Below are 18,367 nucleotides of genomic sequence, written 5' to 3'. Positions count from 1 at the left end.
TGTTGAGATAGAATGGTATTGAAGCAAAAGAAACTACTCCAAAAAAGTAGTGAGAAAGATTAAGAATGTTATGAATTGTTTTCTGGCTTTGAAGTGTGCCACATTTAATGTGTATATTTACCTTATATTGTCTTTCTATGGTATTATACTTTGACTTAGTGGTTAGTGCCAAATCCATCTCTCTCTCTCTCTCTTTTTTTTTCTGAAATGATTTCGCTGTAATAAGAAACTTGTTTTTCTTTTCCCCCTTTTACACTTTTTCTGCACAACTTTGCTTTATTCTTTAACCCCTCCTCCCCAAATCCAAATGAAGTATCATGACTTAGACTTCAAAGCAATTTCTTAAAAAGTCCAGTTTCTCACTTGAAAGAAGGGGTAACTCTCTTCCATGCTGTATATGATTATTTTCTTCTCAATAAGATAGGTCAGCAATTTGAATTTATGTCTAGAATGTCAATGGAAAATTGATTAAAATACTTTAAAATTAATGGTGCATTAAGCGTTTGCTTATATTCTAGTTTATCTAGATTGGTAGACTTTTACCAGCTGAGCCACAAGAGAGGCCCAGATTGGTTTAAGAGCCCTAAATAAAACTTAGGTGCAAAGATCAAAGTCTGTTAAAAGAGTAAAGCACTAAACGATTTGCAACTTATTTTGGAAATATAAACAGTTTTCTAAGTTTGTTATAAGGATCTGATTTAAAAAGTGAATACTTATATGGTATAGAGTAAATGAGCTAATATCGATAAAATCCTGGGAAGCACAATCTATATATGTTTTACTGACCAACTGGCCCAATATTAGGAATGCAGGAAGTCATCAATATATACTTCTGGAATTGTATTGAACTGGAGATTGAGGATAACTGAGCATGGTCTCAATCACTGCAAAAATGTCTCACATCTAAGGACTTGTCTTTCTAATTGGTAAATGGACCTAAGAAAACTTAAACTTTGAAATTTATGTTATTAATCTTTCAGTAAACTTTTTAATTTTTATTCAATAATCCTCAAGAGTGCATTAACAGTTAATAAAACAGGATTTTTAATACAAAATTAGGTATTTTAATATTTATTCTTCTTTCTCAAATATATACCTTTCTTGAAAAATTTAATGAGAAAGAACTTTGAAGGCAGAGTTTTCTACAGGTCTATTTACATTTACTCCCTTGATTGATATGGACATCCTTTTACTGGTTTAGGACCCATTTATGGTCTTTAAACTCACAATAAAGATGTTACTTTTGTAACTTATCCTTTGTAATGTATTATTTTTCTGATAGCAAATCTTAAATATATTAATGACCACATTTGGAAAAAAAAAACACTTAAACTTATATTTTGTCTCTCTAGTGACTAATGCTTTGTTTTTTCTTTAGTGTTTAGCAAAATGCCTAGTGCACAGTAAGAATTTTGTTGTGGTAAGGGGAATATAATCGCTCTGGATAAGACAGTTAGATGTGTGACAATTACTCCACTATAAAGCCTGAAAAGTAGGCACATCATATATTCTATCGCTGGAAGTATGTTAGTATTACATACATTTAGAAGACTGAATCACTTCTAAAATCTCTAAAATAAACTAAGGAGGTCCAACTGGTTTGTAGGTGATCTTAGTCTGTGCTGAAGTTGCCTCTTCAGGTATGTGTATATGTGTGTGTCTATGAGTCTATGTATACACACATTTAATTTATACATATAAGTATATATACTGTGTGTATGTGTGTGTTTGTATGCATTGGAAGTAAATACATGCATGAAGTATGTACATGCATTTAAAGTAAATCAGGTTTTCTCTTTCGTATGCTGGTTCCATGGGTGCTTTATTTTCCTCATTTTTGATTGATCTCCAATTGGCAGTGTCTCTCAGCGATTGAGCTCTAATTTTTTTGCCCCCATAGCCTCTTTGTCAAGTAGCTAATGATCTGTAAACAAATACTTAAATAGAGAGCTCTGTATTTACAGGAAGCCATCTGTGAATTCTTTTGTGACGTGAATAATCACATCCTAATTTGTCTGTTTTCCAAGTTATCTGGCCTTCTCAAAGCAAGGCTATCTGGAGGTATTATTTTAGAATATGAAAAGAAAGAAAATTGATCTCTCACGTACGCCTGCTCTTTGAAAATCTTGAAGAAAATTCAACCAAGATTTAAGAACATGTTTGATGAGGTAAGAAACATATAATTAATAACAAAACAGAATTCTCAATTAGGACCATATAGATCAAGGACAATGAGGAAGTTCAAAGTTGTTACTGCTTAATATGCAGTAATGTATTCCTATGGTTCATGAAAATTTGTAGTGAAGATATAGAGAAATGTTACTTTATTAAACTATTTTGAAATAAAATAAAACCAGTATTATTTGAGGAATTCATTGCTCCCCCGCCTTCTCGTGTCTCTTCGTATTTATATAAATATGCTTTTTCTTAATAATATGATGAAATTGAACCCTAAATATGAATATCCTGTGTAATTTACTTCCCCTTCAAGTTTTAGGTGGGGAGGGAATCACTAATCTAGTGTACAAAAGCTTTTCTAAAGACCAATGGTTAGAGTTGTTGTGACTTAGAAAAAGCATGAAGTGGTTTCTATGGAAACCATGAAAGCTAAGCAATGAAAAAAATTTAGGTAGCACTTACTATTAACAGGGAGGCCTGGCGTGCTGAAGTCCATGGGGTGGCAAAGAGTCAGACACAACTGAGCGACTGAGCTAAACTGAATATGTGTCTCTGCTTCCTCTGTAATAAAATAGCAACCTAAATTTTCCAGTAATTTTACATTTTTCCCAAAGTGCTGCATTTTTAAATCCTTTGGATTTAAAATATAAAGTTATATCTATAAATTATGTAGATACAAATATAAATTAAAGTGACAAAATACTGTATCTGTGAGGAAAAGGGAACACATCATGTTTCTTCACATCCATACAGAAACTTTTATCCAGGAGCTATATGAACCTGCTACCCAAAGAACAGTAGCTAAATGGTGTAGTAAAATTTGAAGGAAAAATGCAGAATTTTGTTTTAACTGAATTATTGAACATAGAATATAAGTATTACAAAATTCTATATGGTATCCAATAAAAGTTAATAATTTTATTTATCTGTGTTTGACTAAAGTTTTCTTTTTTGGTAGGCAGGAGGTGAGACTTGTAGTTCCTTGTTCTATGAAAGTAAAATTAAATCTTATGAACTAATATCAATGTTTTGTTTCAAGAGAATAAAACTATGCCTATTTAGTTATGTGTTTTGATACACAGTAGATCCCTGTTTTTTGAAGGCCAAATGGAGTGATTAGAATAAATTTTTTGCTAGAGCTTTATTAAAGGCTTGAAAATATATTTTAAAATAAGATGATCTTTTATTTTCTAAGAATATTTATTCTTTTATACATATATATGTGTGTATATATATTTTTTCATTTTATAAAATCTTATATTTTAAAATATGAAATTCATCAAGTCATGTTTGATGAATTTCAAACATGATGAAACTAACATCTCAGAATTTAGTTTACAATGGAAAGCAAATAACTTTATGAAACATAATGTATTTTTTCTTAAATCTTTCTTAAACCTTAAACCAACTGTTTTTCTTAAAATGGCAGAAAAATAATTTAAGTAGGGAATCTGAGGTATTAGTGCTGTAGAATTATTTTTGTGATGTGTGTTTTCCTCCATCTTTTCTGTGCAGTCATAAATTTTATAAGCAAGTGCTTGCATTTCAGATAGGATTCAGAAATTTGCCTCCTATTTGCATAATATCAAGGGTATCTACAAAGTCCTGAAAAATAGGATCTAGTTGGAGATAATCCAGTATAATCCCAATATAGAAATCAAGGAAGAAAATGGTCACAGCAATAAATTATTCTTTCATTCTTTCTTGTTACCTTGATTCCACCAATTTTTTTCAAATCCCCCTGATTAAGGCCACTGCCCCCTACCTCATTCAAAAAATGTTAACTATAAATACCAGGAAGTATCAAGTAAACAAATTAGGTCAATAACTTTGATTTAGTTTTATAATTATAAGAGGCATTTAAAATATTCTTATATAACAAGATTGTGAATATGGCATAAGCCAACAGCTCTCAGTTTCCTGTTATAAATTATATCAGAGGGCCAAAATGTTTAGTATATGGTTCAAATATTCCAACCCTACAATTCTCAGTAATAAAGTGAATAATGTTTCACTTTCTTCATTTCACTACATAATAAATTTAATGTCATCTCATGGGAATATTTAGTTAGGAATACAGTGTAGACTGTATGTTAGAGTTACATTTTGTGTGCCCCACTGTAAAGAATAGAATGGTTATCTAGGATTAGCATAGTCAGTTTTCATTCAAAAGCCTATCAAGTTAAAGAAAGGTTGATATATTACACATGGTGAATGGTATTAAAAAAATCATCCTTAGTACTCACAAAAGTTTCAGAAATAGTGACAAGGACAGGATTGTGAGAGAACTCAGCGCCCCACGAGAATGCAGTGGCTTTAATAGCCATAATGTCAATCCACACGTTTTAAAGATTAAAACGAACCTGTTGTTTGTGTTTAGCAGATTGTAAGTTCCAAAGCCTTCCCATTTTACAGCTGCTGTAATTTAGTTCAGTAAGTTAGAGTTTCTTTCTGATCTATAAACACCTCGTTTTTATTTTCTGTGGACACAGCATCATTTCTGGGGGCAGGAGCTTATTGTCTCAGGACTTTATATTCTAGGTGGTTTGATCCTGGTGAGCAGGTAGTCACAGCACAGTGTACCAGGGAAGGTTACTGAATGTGAGATCTCCGTTTAGTATGTTTTTACTTTACAAAGAGATTCCTCAGAAGTTCTGAAGTCCCTGGATTCAATTAAGTTTCATTTTTCATACTTAATGTATTTATTTTCTCTCACAGAAATAAATACATTTCAAAATCTTCTGTAATTTCTCAAATTCAAAATGCCCGAGAAACAAAATAATTTCATGAATATGTATTATTTCTTGGCATTACACCCTCACAGATTATAGAATGCTTTGATGTGTGTGTTAGCAATGCTTCAATTTGTTGAAAAATGCAGCTATTTAATGAGTTTTTATTGCTAAGAATAAAAATCGACTCTGCCGTAAGATCATGAATGTGCTTCTGACCCAACATACAAAACGAAAGCTTTGCTTATTTATTTGATTAAAATGGAAAAGCGCAAGTGCATCCAGGTTTGTGTTGTATAGAATAGAACTTATTTTATCAGTCACTTTCATAACCTTTAAAGAGTCTTAAATAGTACATATGAAAAACACATTCATATCAGGTTCCTCTTGGGGATTTTTTCTTTGGTTTAAGAAAATTTTATTAAAAATCGGCATTGCAAATAACATTTTTCATAACTATATGTAGACCTGTTAAAATTTTTATTAAAACTGGAGTTCGACCTGTTCTTTTTCATCATTCTATCAGATATTAAACTCCTGCAGCAGCTGTAGGAAATAGAGAAAGGGATTTTCAAAGGGATTTGAGTCTCCCTGTCTCTGTGCCTTTAGTGATCATATTATCATAACTATCACACATAACAAAGCTCTAAATCTGTAATTCAGATAAAGTAGTCAGGACTCTGAAATACAAAAATCCAAACATATGCCGTAACATTTTTTTTTTTTTGCAACGCTGGCTCCTTTAACATGGATTTTGTAAACTTGGAGAGGCATTCAAGAGATTTTGTATACGAATACAAACTAAACAACATTGTTAACAGGATGTTTGACAAAGATTTAATTAGAGGTATTTTCATATATCCAAGCAGTTCCATTAAAAGACCATGCTGGCATGTGCTAGCAAATTATGATCAAACCTCTAAAGGTTAATAACAATGAAACCAGAAGCTTGTTTTCAAGCCAGGTCTATTCGCATCTATGTCTGACTCTTCAGCAGGGTCTGAGTTCTCTCTCAAGAGAGCAACATTCCTTAAGCGCAGTGTTAAAAATGGTAAGTGTGACCACATAATTCCTTTGTGAATTAAGTAAGTTAAAAATGAGGGTAATAAAACTGTGAATGAGCTGAAATCGAAATTAATATTATACAAAAAGAATTACTCTCGTTTCCTCACATTTATAGGACAAATTGATAACTTAATGTCTGCATTAAAAAAAAAAAAGATTTGTGCTGTGAAAAGTTGGTAAAATTCTCATCAGAATTTCCAACCAGTTTGTAAATGAACAGCTATTTGTATATATTTATTGTAACAGTGCCTTCTACTGGTCACACCTTATTTATGATATAAGTGAATATACTGAAGAGTAATGAAAACTTCCATTTATCTTAAATTATATTTGGCATATTTCTTACTTTGGTTAAAGTATTTCTATGAATTGCAAATTCTATGCATAAAAACATAATGTATTACAGATGAATACATTTAATTTTTGTTATATTTTAGCTGTAATTAGACCATTTGGAAAGTTTCTCCTATGGTGCAGGGTATTTCCTGAATAATAAAATTTGAAATGTGGAATATTTTCACCTGTATATTTCTGTTGTCTTTCTGATTTTGAAATTGATCTTGTACTTACTGGCATTTTTCTTTTTAGTTTTTCAGTCATATTGTCTCTAACTAAAATTGGTGGAATTCCTATATATTATCAATATCTATAACATTTTTGAATCATGACATGAACTTGTAAATTGAGAAATATAGCAGAATATAAAATTTAATTGACAAAATATTTAGCAATATTTAGTGAAAAATTATGTCTTCTAAATAGGAAGCCATAACAGAGATGGTTGGTTTTAAATTTGCTTTGAAAAAAAACAAATAATCAAAAAAAGAAGCATTTAGGATTATGAATGAAAGTTGTGTTTTCTCAGAAAAATATTATAGCTAGTGTGACACTAAGGAATTCATCTTTAGTATGCAATAAAAATGCCAATAAAATCTAGTTATGAGCTCATATTAATTTGAAATAATATTTAACAAAGAATGTACTAGATAGTTATAGAATAATTGTTTTTCTACCAAAAATGCTCCCATTAATTTTATAGAGGTATAATTTACACTGAATGAGCTGTCTTGCTGAAATAACCTTTTTTTTTTCTTTAAAGAAATTAGGACATGGACATGTGACCATTAGTAATAAAATTAAAATCTATACTGTGAGAAAAATATTTTACTTTGGTTTCCTAAGTGTTAAATCCCGCCTTTATTGCTTGAAGAAAAAGCTTTACCACACAAATTAAAATTCTGAGTATTTGCTAAAATTTATTCTATTTTATTAGAAACAATCACTTTAATAGGTACAAGTCTGCTTATGTTAGAAATAATGTAAATCAGAAGGAATCCTCCTGATTTCCTATACTGCAAATAGCACATGAGAGTTCCCTAGTGCTAACTCGACTAAAACCGAGAAACTTCCTGAAGAATATATCCCAACAGGGACAAACTGTTAGGATGCTCCATTCGGAATCTGGAATAACCCACATGACATAAGATTCAGGGAAGAAAATATATGTAAACTTCTTTGAAACTGTTTATTCCAATAATTGTCTTCTCTAGGAATGAAATTCTGTCATTGTAACTATATCTTAACATGGATGTGAGAAAGATAAGAATGAGAAACACAAATACAATATTTTTGGAATAGTCTTTCAGTGAGTTTTAATCAACGATAAAAAGAATTGCCTTCATGGGAGAAGGAGCTAGAGAAAGAGTTGTTAAAGATGTTAAGGGCTCTGCTTCAGATTTAAGAGACCAACATCTTCAGTGTTTCCTGTGTGAAAAAATCCCTCATTTGCTTTATAATGATGTCATCCGTTTAGTTTACCATGTGGCATCCATAACAGGGCCAGAGGTGTTCCTTGTAAAATTTGGTTTTTTGGAATGAAGTACCTATTTCTTCACAAACAAATGTCTAGTTGCTATTTATCCGTGGGTGACTATTTCCATATTATCTGTGCACATTTACACTTGCATAGATGCATCCATGAATAATGAACTGTGGAATGTGTGCGCAAGGACAGGGAAAGAGACAATGCATGACAGTGGGCAGTTAATGCACTTTCATTTCCATGAGTTAGGGATAATTGCATAATTCATGAATGGCAGAGAAAAGTCACAAGTGTGAATTGCATATGGGCATTATAATATATGTTTAATGGTGTCCCTATCATGCTAGTTAAAGGAAACATTTAAACTTACATCAATTGTAGTTTGGAATTAAACCATTTTAAGTGGCATTATTGATAGGAATAAAAAAATCTGCTTGGCATAATGTAGTTATTTCCTAATAAGGATAGAATATTTATAATCAGTACATCCTGTTTTTGCTTAATTTACCAGCACACTAGCTTTTCATATCTTTGTATTAACTATGATTTATTCATATTTTATTCTATGCAAAGCATTAATATAAACAAAATTGGGTTCTCATTTTGTTTTGAAATTATCTTGTGCCATCACTTAAGCTGCTAAATTCACTGAAGACCGTCAGATCACATTTATACCATGTTTAACACAGACATTACACTGATGTGTATTCTACAGAGAATAGTGATCTTTAGTTAGAACTTTAAACATCTCAGTAGTTTCTTGAAATGTATAATAAATAGAATTCCCAATGCTTTTGTTTTCTGTTTTTGGTTGGTAGATTTAAATCATAGTACTCAGCAATGAAATATTCATTGAGAAATACTTTCCAGTATTATTTAAATAGCACAGACAAATGAAGTTGTTAAGATGCTTCCATGAGTAGAGCAATGGATTAGCAATTTTAAAAGATTTCGAATACAAAGCTGTCTGATCCAACAATAAGACGGTGCTGTTATGGGGAATGGGTATTGTATATTTATACACTTTGACACACTGCATAGGGATACCAAATCCATATGCCAATTGACAGACCTAAAATTGTCCCTGAAAGGTATACATTTATATCACTTTTCTGAGGAGTCGAATTTAACCTTATGTTTTATAAGCAGATCTCCAATACGCAAGGAGATCTCAATGCCTTCCCGTCCTGGGCAACTTCGCAAACACAAATTGGTAGGGTCCACATCAATGCCCTGTTCCCTCACTGCGTACCCATGAGGAAGCAGAAACACTGAACCTGTCATCTCAAAGACAAAAGCATTCACCCTTTGGACAGAAACTGCAGGATATTAGTTATCTATGATCCACGATATTTAATGAAATAATATATTTTCTCATGTAGGAAAAAAAAAAGTACTTGAGATTCAAATCTATATACCCTTACATTACATAACTGTAAAATGTACTAATATAAAGTATTACCGGAAGAGTAATATTTTACGTACAGTGAACATAATGCTGTGCCATTAATGAAATACAGCACAGAATTTCTGTCTCTATCATGAAAATTGTCTACAATTTGTTAACATTGTAAAGCATACATTTCCTCTTCTATTAACTGTAACAGACTAATGGCACATTTTCCGGGTGGTTGTGGGAGATTCCATAGGCAATATCGTTATAATCATTCTCAGGCATCAGACAGGTATTTAACAGTTTGTTCAGGTTGTCTAGGACAACAGGAATGTTGCTATGCTGCATCTCCAAGCCGCTGGGATGAAATCAGTTGTGACAAAGCAGTGAAGATTAAATTTGTAACAGATGCAACACCTTTGAAGGACTAGCTTGTGATTTCACAGTGGTATTATAAGTCTTATTTCAGTATTTAAGCAGTTAGAAAGAATGCTGGTTATTAGCAGTTGAATTTTGTAAAATAGGATTTTATTGTCTTTAACTAGCCATGGCAGCAGTTTTTATTATCCTAGTACAATATTTTTATAGCATGTATTAGAGTTGGTGAATACTTTTTCATGCTCTTCGTTTTCCAGGTAAATTCTTTTATCTACATGACCCTCTGCTATATAGTATAGGGCTATATAATTATGTACAAGTCTAAGCATATAAAAAACATAAAATATGCATATATATACATATATATATACACACACACACACACATATATATATATATATATGTATTTGAAAAATTCAGTAGTATTTTATAAAAGACCAAAGGAAGAAACTCTGTTTTCTTTCTCCCAGATGACGTTTTAATGGTCAGATATAATGGCAACCTACTCCAGTATTCTTGCCTGGAGAATCCCAGGGACAGAGGAGCCTGGTGGGCTGCCGTCTATGGGGTCTCACAGAGTGAGACTGAAGTGACTTAGCAGCAGCAGCAGCAGCATCAAAGTATTTCAGAGCTCACAGAATTTTAACTTAAAATATATAATACCATAAAGCTGAACTATTCTCTTAATGATCTTGAAAGTACAGCATTAGCGATATAGAAAGCAGTTATGCCTTCTTACTAAATCTGATCACTTCTAATTTTTCTGTCTTATTATGTATCAGAAAGAGTCTGGTTCCTAAAAATAATGCCTAGAAACTTTGAGGTGTGCAACAAGCCATTTCTTGATGGGGAATATGATCGCCACAGATGTTTCATTAGAGAAGCATCTGAGGGTCAAATTCAAATACCACAATTTTATGTAAGTTACTTAATATTAAATTTGTATAACGCCACTTGGTTTTACTCAGTGTGCAGACTTCAATGGGTTAATTTGGTACGAGGGTCAGGTTTTATATGTTTATATTTTCTTAGCCTTGGTCAGGAGAAGTGGCTTTGCTTGCCCTTGTGCGGTGCCGGAGCGGTAGGGTTTCACTCCGTTTGAAAACCTAGCACATCCCAAGAGGTTACCTTGGTGTAGATTTCTTTCTTTCTGTATTAAATCGCTCATTGTCACAAAGTGACTGGTGCTGCTGGGCTTTGAAAGAACTTCTAAGAGGTTAAAAAAAGCTTCTGTATGAAAGGATTTTTTACTTCTGCAGACAGAATACAGTTTGCAGCTGTTTGACTTGCGACAGTGATACGGATCTGATTGTATACAGTAGAGCAGGAGCCGTGGATGCAGCTGGAATAGAGGTTATAAATTTTAAAAGCGATGCAGATTTTTGCCATTAATTGGCTGCTAATAAAAGCAAACTCAATGGCTTCTAACTGTGGGAGCCTTTGGCTGTGTATCTGATATCAGGAATTCATACACATTACACAGTTTTAGTGATTCAGACCACGACTAATTGAAATATGAGGCATACTGATCAAATTTAGCATTACCAGCATGCACTATGGTTTGGGACTGTATGGCGACAAGGTAGCATTTATTACTTATTCTCCATAACACTGCTTGATTGAAATATCTAGCTATGTTGTCAGCAGAGGCCCAGCTGGGCTTTAGTACAGCTAATTAAGTCATTAAAAGAGAGGTCAAGCAATCTAATTCTTGCATACGAAAGTACAAAAAAGTCTTTTATTATATTTTTTAATAAGTTAAGATTTGAATTTTTAAATAAATTTCTTTTTAATAATAAATGCATTTACTGGTTTATTTATTGAAGTCAATTTAAATATATAGAGGGAAAAAATTACAAACTTGTCAATATACAATTTCCAAAGCAGTTTATATGGTTATGTTCTTCAATAAGTACATCATGCCTGTGATTTTTGCAAGTTGTTCAATAACTTAAATACTGAATTAAGGCCTATGGAATCTGATGCTTTCCGAATGATTATTTCAATGTAGTGGTCTCCTTCAGGGAAAAATTTTCCAAGATGCGCAGAACTGAGTTTTCTTAGTGCACCTTACAACTCGAAACAGATATATACTATGATAGTCCTTGTTTTGAGGGCTTTGGGGGTAAAAGTCTGTATTCTTTTATTTCTCTGTAATTTTTCTCTGTAATCTTTTATTTCTCTGTAATTTTTCAAATGCCTTTTCAAACTCCTCTTTACTTCTCTGTTGGAGACAGCCTGCATGCTTCTTGGAGCCTGATGAGTCAGTGGGGATGGAAGCATTAATTTATTTGCGAGAACATGTGTTAAAACTGCTCAGAAATATTTTTAAAGTTGTGGGAATTACTGACATATCACCCAAAATGCTGCTTATTTCAAAGTTTCTGAGTGGTATAATGAAAATCTAATATATTTTAAATGATGGCTATTTTGCTTTTCTTTATTGTTTTAATATGTATGCATTGTCCAATTTATGTTTTCTCATGATAAGTGCTTAAGGTAAAGACTGAACATACTAAATGTTCTGGAGGTGATTAGCCAACAGATGAATGAATATCTGGGGTGCACAGTATCAATAATTTGCAGGAGAATATAAAATTTTGTGCCTTTTTTTCCTTTCACATTAACTCTCAATTATTCATAGTCTCCAAAGCTAAGGTAAGAAGATAGTGTACAAAGCTAAAATTTGTTGATTTTTTTTTTTTTTTACTATATATAAATAGCTTGGGATGATGTTTAGGGAAAATATATTTTGGTTGTATGTTGAATTAAATTATCAATGAAATTAATTTTTACTTGTTAATTATTTCCTTTTCCTATTTGGTATACATCATTCACAATTAGTAGAATTAGTAGATACCATGGACTGTGGTTTTCTTCTTAGACGATTTATTGTATTATGAAGAAAATTCAAAAATCAAGTAAGTAACAAGAGAAGAGTGATTAGAGAAGCTTTAAAAAGTTGGGGCAGAATGATACAAAATAGTTCAAATTACAAGTGCTGTCTTAGTTCAAAATGGCTTGAAATATCAAATGAGGTCTGTTTAGAAAAATCCTAGAACTATAAAGAGATGTAGGTCTCATTCGAGTTTTCATATCTGCTGAGGATCTACTTTCAGCATGCGATTGACATGGGACAACTGTTAGAGGTTTTTACACTTTTATTAGAGGAGAGCTTGCAGATCTAAATAAGCTACTGCTATTTTGGCAGGAACTGTACGTTTTCAAGTAAAATATGCATGAACATCAAATATTTTTGTGATACTAGCTTTCCAAAGATGGAGAAACTCTGGACTATTTAAATACAGCTAGCTGTTCTCTAGGTTTAACTGCGTAAAGCCTTTGGAAATAAAATTGTCTAAGATGAAACTTTCCTTGCTAATGCATTTAATTCTGTTGGAATCATAGTTATTCATATCTATTGCAGAACTGATAGTAATACCCTAGCGATTGAAGCACCTGTCCTAGGACATAGAGTATAAGAAGCTACATATTCATAAATCAAAAGTCCTTCCCCATGATCACTGTATAAGTTCTGATGGTGACCGTACTGAAGGCTGTTCATCATTGCATATTCAGTACATATTCCAGGTCGTCTTTCTTAGAGAAGAGTAAAACCAGGCCAGACTCCGAATCATGCTAACAAACACAGGACTAGATTGTGGTTCAAAGCTAATATCAGACATTTTTTTTTGTCCTGAAAATATTTTGACCTCTTGTGAAAGTAACTTTTTACATAGCAGATTTTGTGAATAATAATAAATCTTACGTGAGCCATCTGAAGGACACTTTTAATGAGACACATGATAATTAGACCAAAGAATGATTATATTCTTTGAAAGGTAACTCTCACTGCTCAGTTAAAAGGAGTTCCTGCAATTAGAGTGACGGACAAATTCCTTGTCAGCTCTCCCAGACCCTCCTGCCTGCCTCCCAGGTTATAACACATCGGGAGTCTGGGAGGAAGGTTGACACTAGTTAGGCATCTATTACCCATCTTCACAGATGAATTAGAACGTGCTTGAGGAGTTCACCTGTCCCCCAAAACCTATTCAAAAGCTTTATTTTTTAATATTGTTTCAAACTGGATTCAAATAACAATGTTCCTAACAAATCTTTATTTCTCCTAGGAAAAAAAACATGTTTACAGTTTTTCTTCAAAACCTTAAAACCGATTAATTTTGTTAGTTATCTATTTAAAATCAGCATCTCATTTTTCAGGATTCTGAAAGTTCTCAATTTCTTAACATAAATTTATTATTAAGGACTACAAGTATGGAATATGACCGAAGACCAAAAGCCTGGTCTCAAAGGAATTCTAGCTCAATTTTAAAATCAGAAGTTATGGAAGGTTTTGGGTAAGCCCGTGAATCTCTGGGCACCTGTCCAAAATGAACCTCTAAGTCTTTTGAAGTCTACCCATCACTAATATACACAGTACAGTCTAATCCAGCTGTCTGCCCCTTTTCCTGTTTCCCTTTCTCTTTCTTCAATCTGTCCTGGTACCAGTAGCTATATACTGTGGGAGATGTTTAGTGGAATGAACATTGCCTCTTGGAAATGTTCCCATACAATGTATCTAGGGTTTATTTGGGGGAGGGGATGAGGGAGAACAGGTAATATTTTAGTTATTTGTCTTTCTGGTTGACATCCATTTACACCATAATAATTCCTACCCAGCTTCCCAATTACAAACTATTTTAGCTACTGGTAATAACAACAATATCTTTGTGAGATTTGTTTTCTGTTTCAACAAAAGATCATACAATTTTAAAGAGTAGTACAGATTCGCAGATGAAAGTAAGCAAATATAATTTTAGAAAATCAAATTAACACCTCTTAATACTATAAGCATTCATATTGCATACTATTAAAAGTTTTGCATGGGTCAAGTCTGTGGAATTTAAATTTTTTTTTTACATTTTACAACTGATTTGGTTAGTGACCTTATTATTTTAATATGTATTTATTTGAGAGTCTTTTTCTTAAAAATAATTTTTGGCTAGGGATGGATTTGGGATAAAACAGAAAAATTAAAATTTCAACAAAGAAACATCTAAGCTTAGTTTCTAAGAAAACTTTGTGATATATGCACTGAAAAATTCAGATTGTGGTCAGGAGATATTTCAACTAACCTAAATACTTAACATAGTGTGCCTTTTGAGGAACTTTCCTTTCTTGGTCATTTTGTACTATTCATAATTGGATATTCACTTTTTTTGGACTCATTCTATTGAACTGTTTCTGAAACGGAAATTCTTTACATATTTCTATGCATATCTTCCAAAAACAGTAGCAGAGTCAATTTAAAGCATTTTGTGTTGTTATCATAGAACTTCACCCAAGTTAACTGAAAACACAGGGCAAGAGCAGAGACGTGGGTTTCATCACTGCTCTGACCTGTGTAATAAAGCCCGATTTTATGTAAATAGAAAACCAATGAGTTGGAGGGAAGAAGGATCATGACTGAAGGAAAGACTGAAAGTTCAAGTAAAGAAAATATTGAAGTCTTTTCTTTTTTTCTCTATTCACCGTGCCCTTCTTGTTTTTCTCTCCCTTATGATCAAAATTGTCAAAGCATTGAACAAGCCTTGTGTGCAAATTACCATACCAAGAACTGTGAAGTTGCATTGATGTAAAACTAGATGTTCACAATCTTCAAAACAAGTAAATGAACAAATCATACACACACACACACACACACACACACACACAAACACACATAAACATCATTTAAAAATCTGTTTTTACCTCGACTGTCCCCTATGATATTAGGCAATTTATTGAATATTCCTAGTGTGTGTGTGTATATATATGTGTATATATATATATATATAAAGTATCTCAGATGAAATATTATTATAACTCATTACTTTTGGGATTTGTTGAGAGAATGAGATGTTTGTTAAAGAAACTTAAAGATTTAATTTCATTCAAAATTCCAACAAGGTTTTGTGGGAAGCTTACAAGCTGATCCTAAAATTCATACAGAAAAGAAAAGAACAAAGAATGACCAAGACACTTTCTGAAGATTAAGAAAAAGAAAGTATTGGTGCCATTAAGCTATAGTAATCAAGATAAAGTGTTGCTGAAATAGTAGTAGACAAACAGACCAGAATGAAGAGCTTAGACAGAGCCTCCTTCATAAATGGAGACTTGGGCTAGAGCAGTGCCTGCTTCATGTATTTTGATATATTATTCAAAATGATGTATTACTCAAAAAATGACACTAGGGCAAGTATGTAGTTTAGCCACATGGAGAAAAAGTAGCATAAACTTTGAGATAAACTAATTATCTTAAAGTGAAAAGCAAAGATTTGAATCTGTTAGGAGAAAATATAATATCAGAAGAAGACCAAAAGTCAGAAGAAGACCAAAAAAACCCAAAAAGCACACACCATAAAGAAAAAGCTTGCTATATATTTGATTATATTAAGTGATAAAAATTTCTGCATATCAAAGGATTCTATAAAAATAGAAGATACAATAAAACTGGGAGAAGATATCTGTGCAGTATATAGGTGATAAAGAGTTAATGTACAACATATATAAAGAACTTCGACAAATCAAGAAGGAAGTCTTGAAGCTCAATAGAAAAATAGCCAAGGATAAGAACAAGGACTTCTCAGAAGAGACAAACTAGTAAAACAAACAAAACCCAAATGGAAAGATGCTTAGAAGCATGGAATGTAGATTATAACAATGATAAGATATTATTAATATTACTTGGTTGGCAGAAATTAAAAGTCTGGAAAATATCAAGTGAAGAAGTGGGAACTTTTATACACTGCTTGTGTGAATGTAATTTGGAACAATAACCTTACAGGATATTTGGCATTTTACTAAATTGGAGAGTGCAGATATTTTCAAAATAGTTTAGAAAATGGAGATGGTGACTACAAGACCAAAGAAGTCTACTCTGCTACTTGTATAAAGGGAAATATACAAAGATATATTTCAGTACTCTTTACAATAGGAACAAATGGAACATCTTAAATTTCCATCAGTGACCACTGGCTAAATAAAATGTGATACAATCATGCAACAGAATACTAAAGATCAGTTGGAATAAATGAATAGAAGTACATGTATCAATAGGGAGAAAACTAGAAAACCTAAGGCTAAGTGAAAATGTAGGTTGCAGAATCACACAAAGTATATCATTTTATAATGCTTGAAAAGACAAAAACATTATATACTGTTTACAGATAAATATATGCATAGTAAGAAACACAGATGTCAAATTTACACACCCAACTGTAGAATATTAACTCTGTACAGGGAGGCAAAGAGAGAAATATATTCCAGGGTATGTTCAAAGGGGCTTCAACTCTATTTGTAATACATTCTCTTATAAAAATTATCAATATAGAAACATGTTAAAAATTCTTTACATCCATATTCTATGTGTTTTTCCATTTGACTGAAATAAATTTTAAAGTTTCAAGAAACTTTTGAGGCAATTTTTAGATGTTTCATATTTGTTAAAAACAATTACCCCAAATTAAATTATTCAATATATGGACTTGTGATCAAGTGAATTATATTAAGAGGTTGGGATTATTACAATTTAATCATAGAAGCTTGGAGGAGGAAGTGGGCAGAGGTGGAGTTGGATCTCTTTCGGAGACTCTGACTAGCTGAAGAGGATGTCTCTGAGCAGAAGGATTAGGCTGGACTGGGAATATGGCGAGTACAGAGGGGTCACTTTCTGGTACTGGAATATGTTCACTGCCAGGTTGGAGAAGGACTGATGAGCTTATGATAGAGAGACAGGAAGGACCACATCCTCTCTCTCACTTTGGGCCTCCCAGTCTCTCTCTGGTGTCCCCTAATATTGAAACATAATGGGGATAGCTGGCAAAGCCTAAATGTAGTTTGAAGTGTCCTAGCTCCTTAAAGTCTGGCTTTAAGGCTGAGAGGCAATAACTTGATAACAAGTGTATAATAGAACACCTACTTCCTGTCACCTCACACTGTAGAATATCACTCTATTTATAAAGGTAAAAGTAGAGACTGCTTATTCTTCCAGGCCCATTTTATACAGACCTCCAAGAAGTCCACATTATTCTGGTTTCTGCTGCTTGCCTGTGGGTAATTCTATTCACTATTTCCACTCTCATAGTAATAAATGAGGACCCATGTCTTTTTAATAGACCTTTCATTTTTCCTTGTTCAGATTTTCCACAGATTTCATTCCCACAAACAAAAACTTCAGCATGTGGCTCAGCCTTTTCCCAGACCTCAACTCTTCCATGATCTTGAGGAATACCCTATGAGAGATTCCACCTCAGAGTTCTTCCATCTCAGGGACATCAGTAACTCCTACTTGACTTCACAAGAGTAATCCAGCCCCACCGCTCCACCTTAGATTTTATGATCTCTCTCTCTTTTTTAAAAATATATTTTTGGCAGTACTGTGTGGCATGTGGGATCTTCGTTCCCTGATCAGGGGTTGAACCCACATCTCTTGTGTTGGAAGCCCCGAGTCTTAGCCACTGGACTGCTAGAGAAGTCTTTAGATTTTATGATTTCTTGAATATCCTTCCATTGTTAAATCTTCTTCTCTACTTTATGGTTTCAGAATAACACATAATCACCTATCTCTTCCAGAATCTTTTTTCCATTTTGCTTCTTTTCTGACTTGGTGAAATCATTGCTGTCTTCCTTTATCTCTTCACTTTTCTGCTTGTCTGTTGGTGCCTCTCTGGGTTTACTCATTATCTTTTTTGTCTGACACCCTAAGAACAGCACTTTAACAATATTATTTTAATTACCTTTTACTGTTACTCTCCAGTC

Source organism: Bos taurus, chromosome 6 (genome assembly GCF_002263795.3).
Source record: "Bos taurus isolate L1 Dominette 01449 registration number 42190680 breed Hereford chromosome 6, ARS-UCD2.0, whole genome shotgun sequence".
Classification (NCBI taxonomy): domain Eukaryota; kingdom Metazoa; phylum Chordata; class Mammalia; order Artiodactyla; family Bovidae; genus Bos; species Bos taurus.
This window is presented reverse-complemented; position numbering follows the sequence as displayed.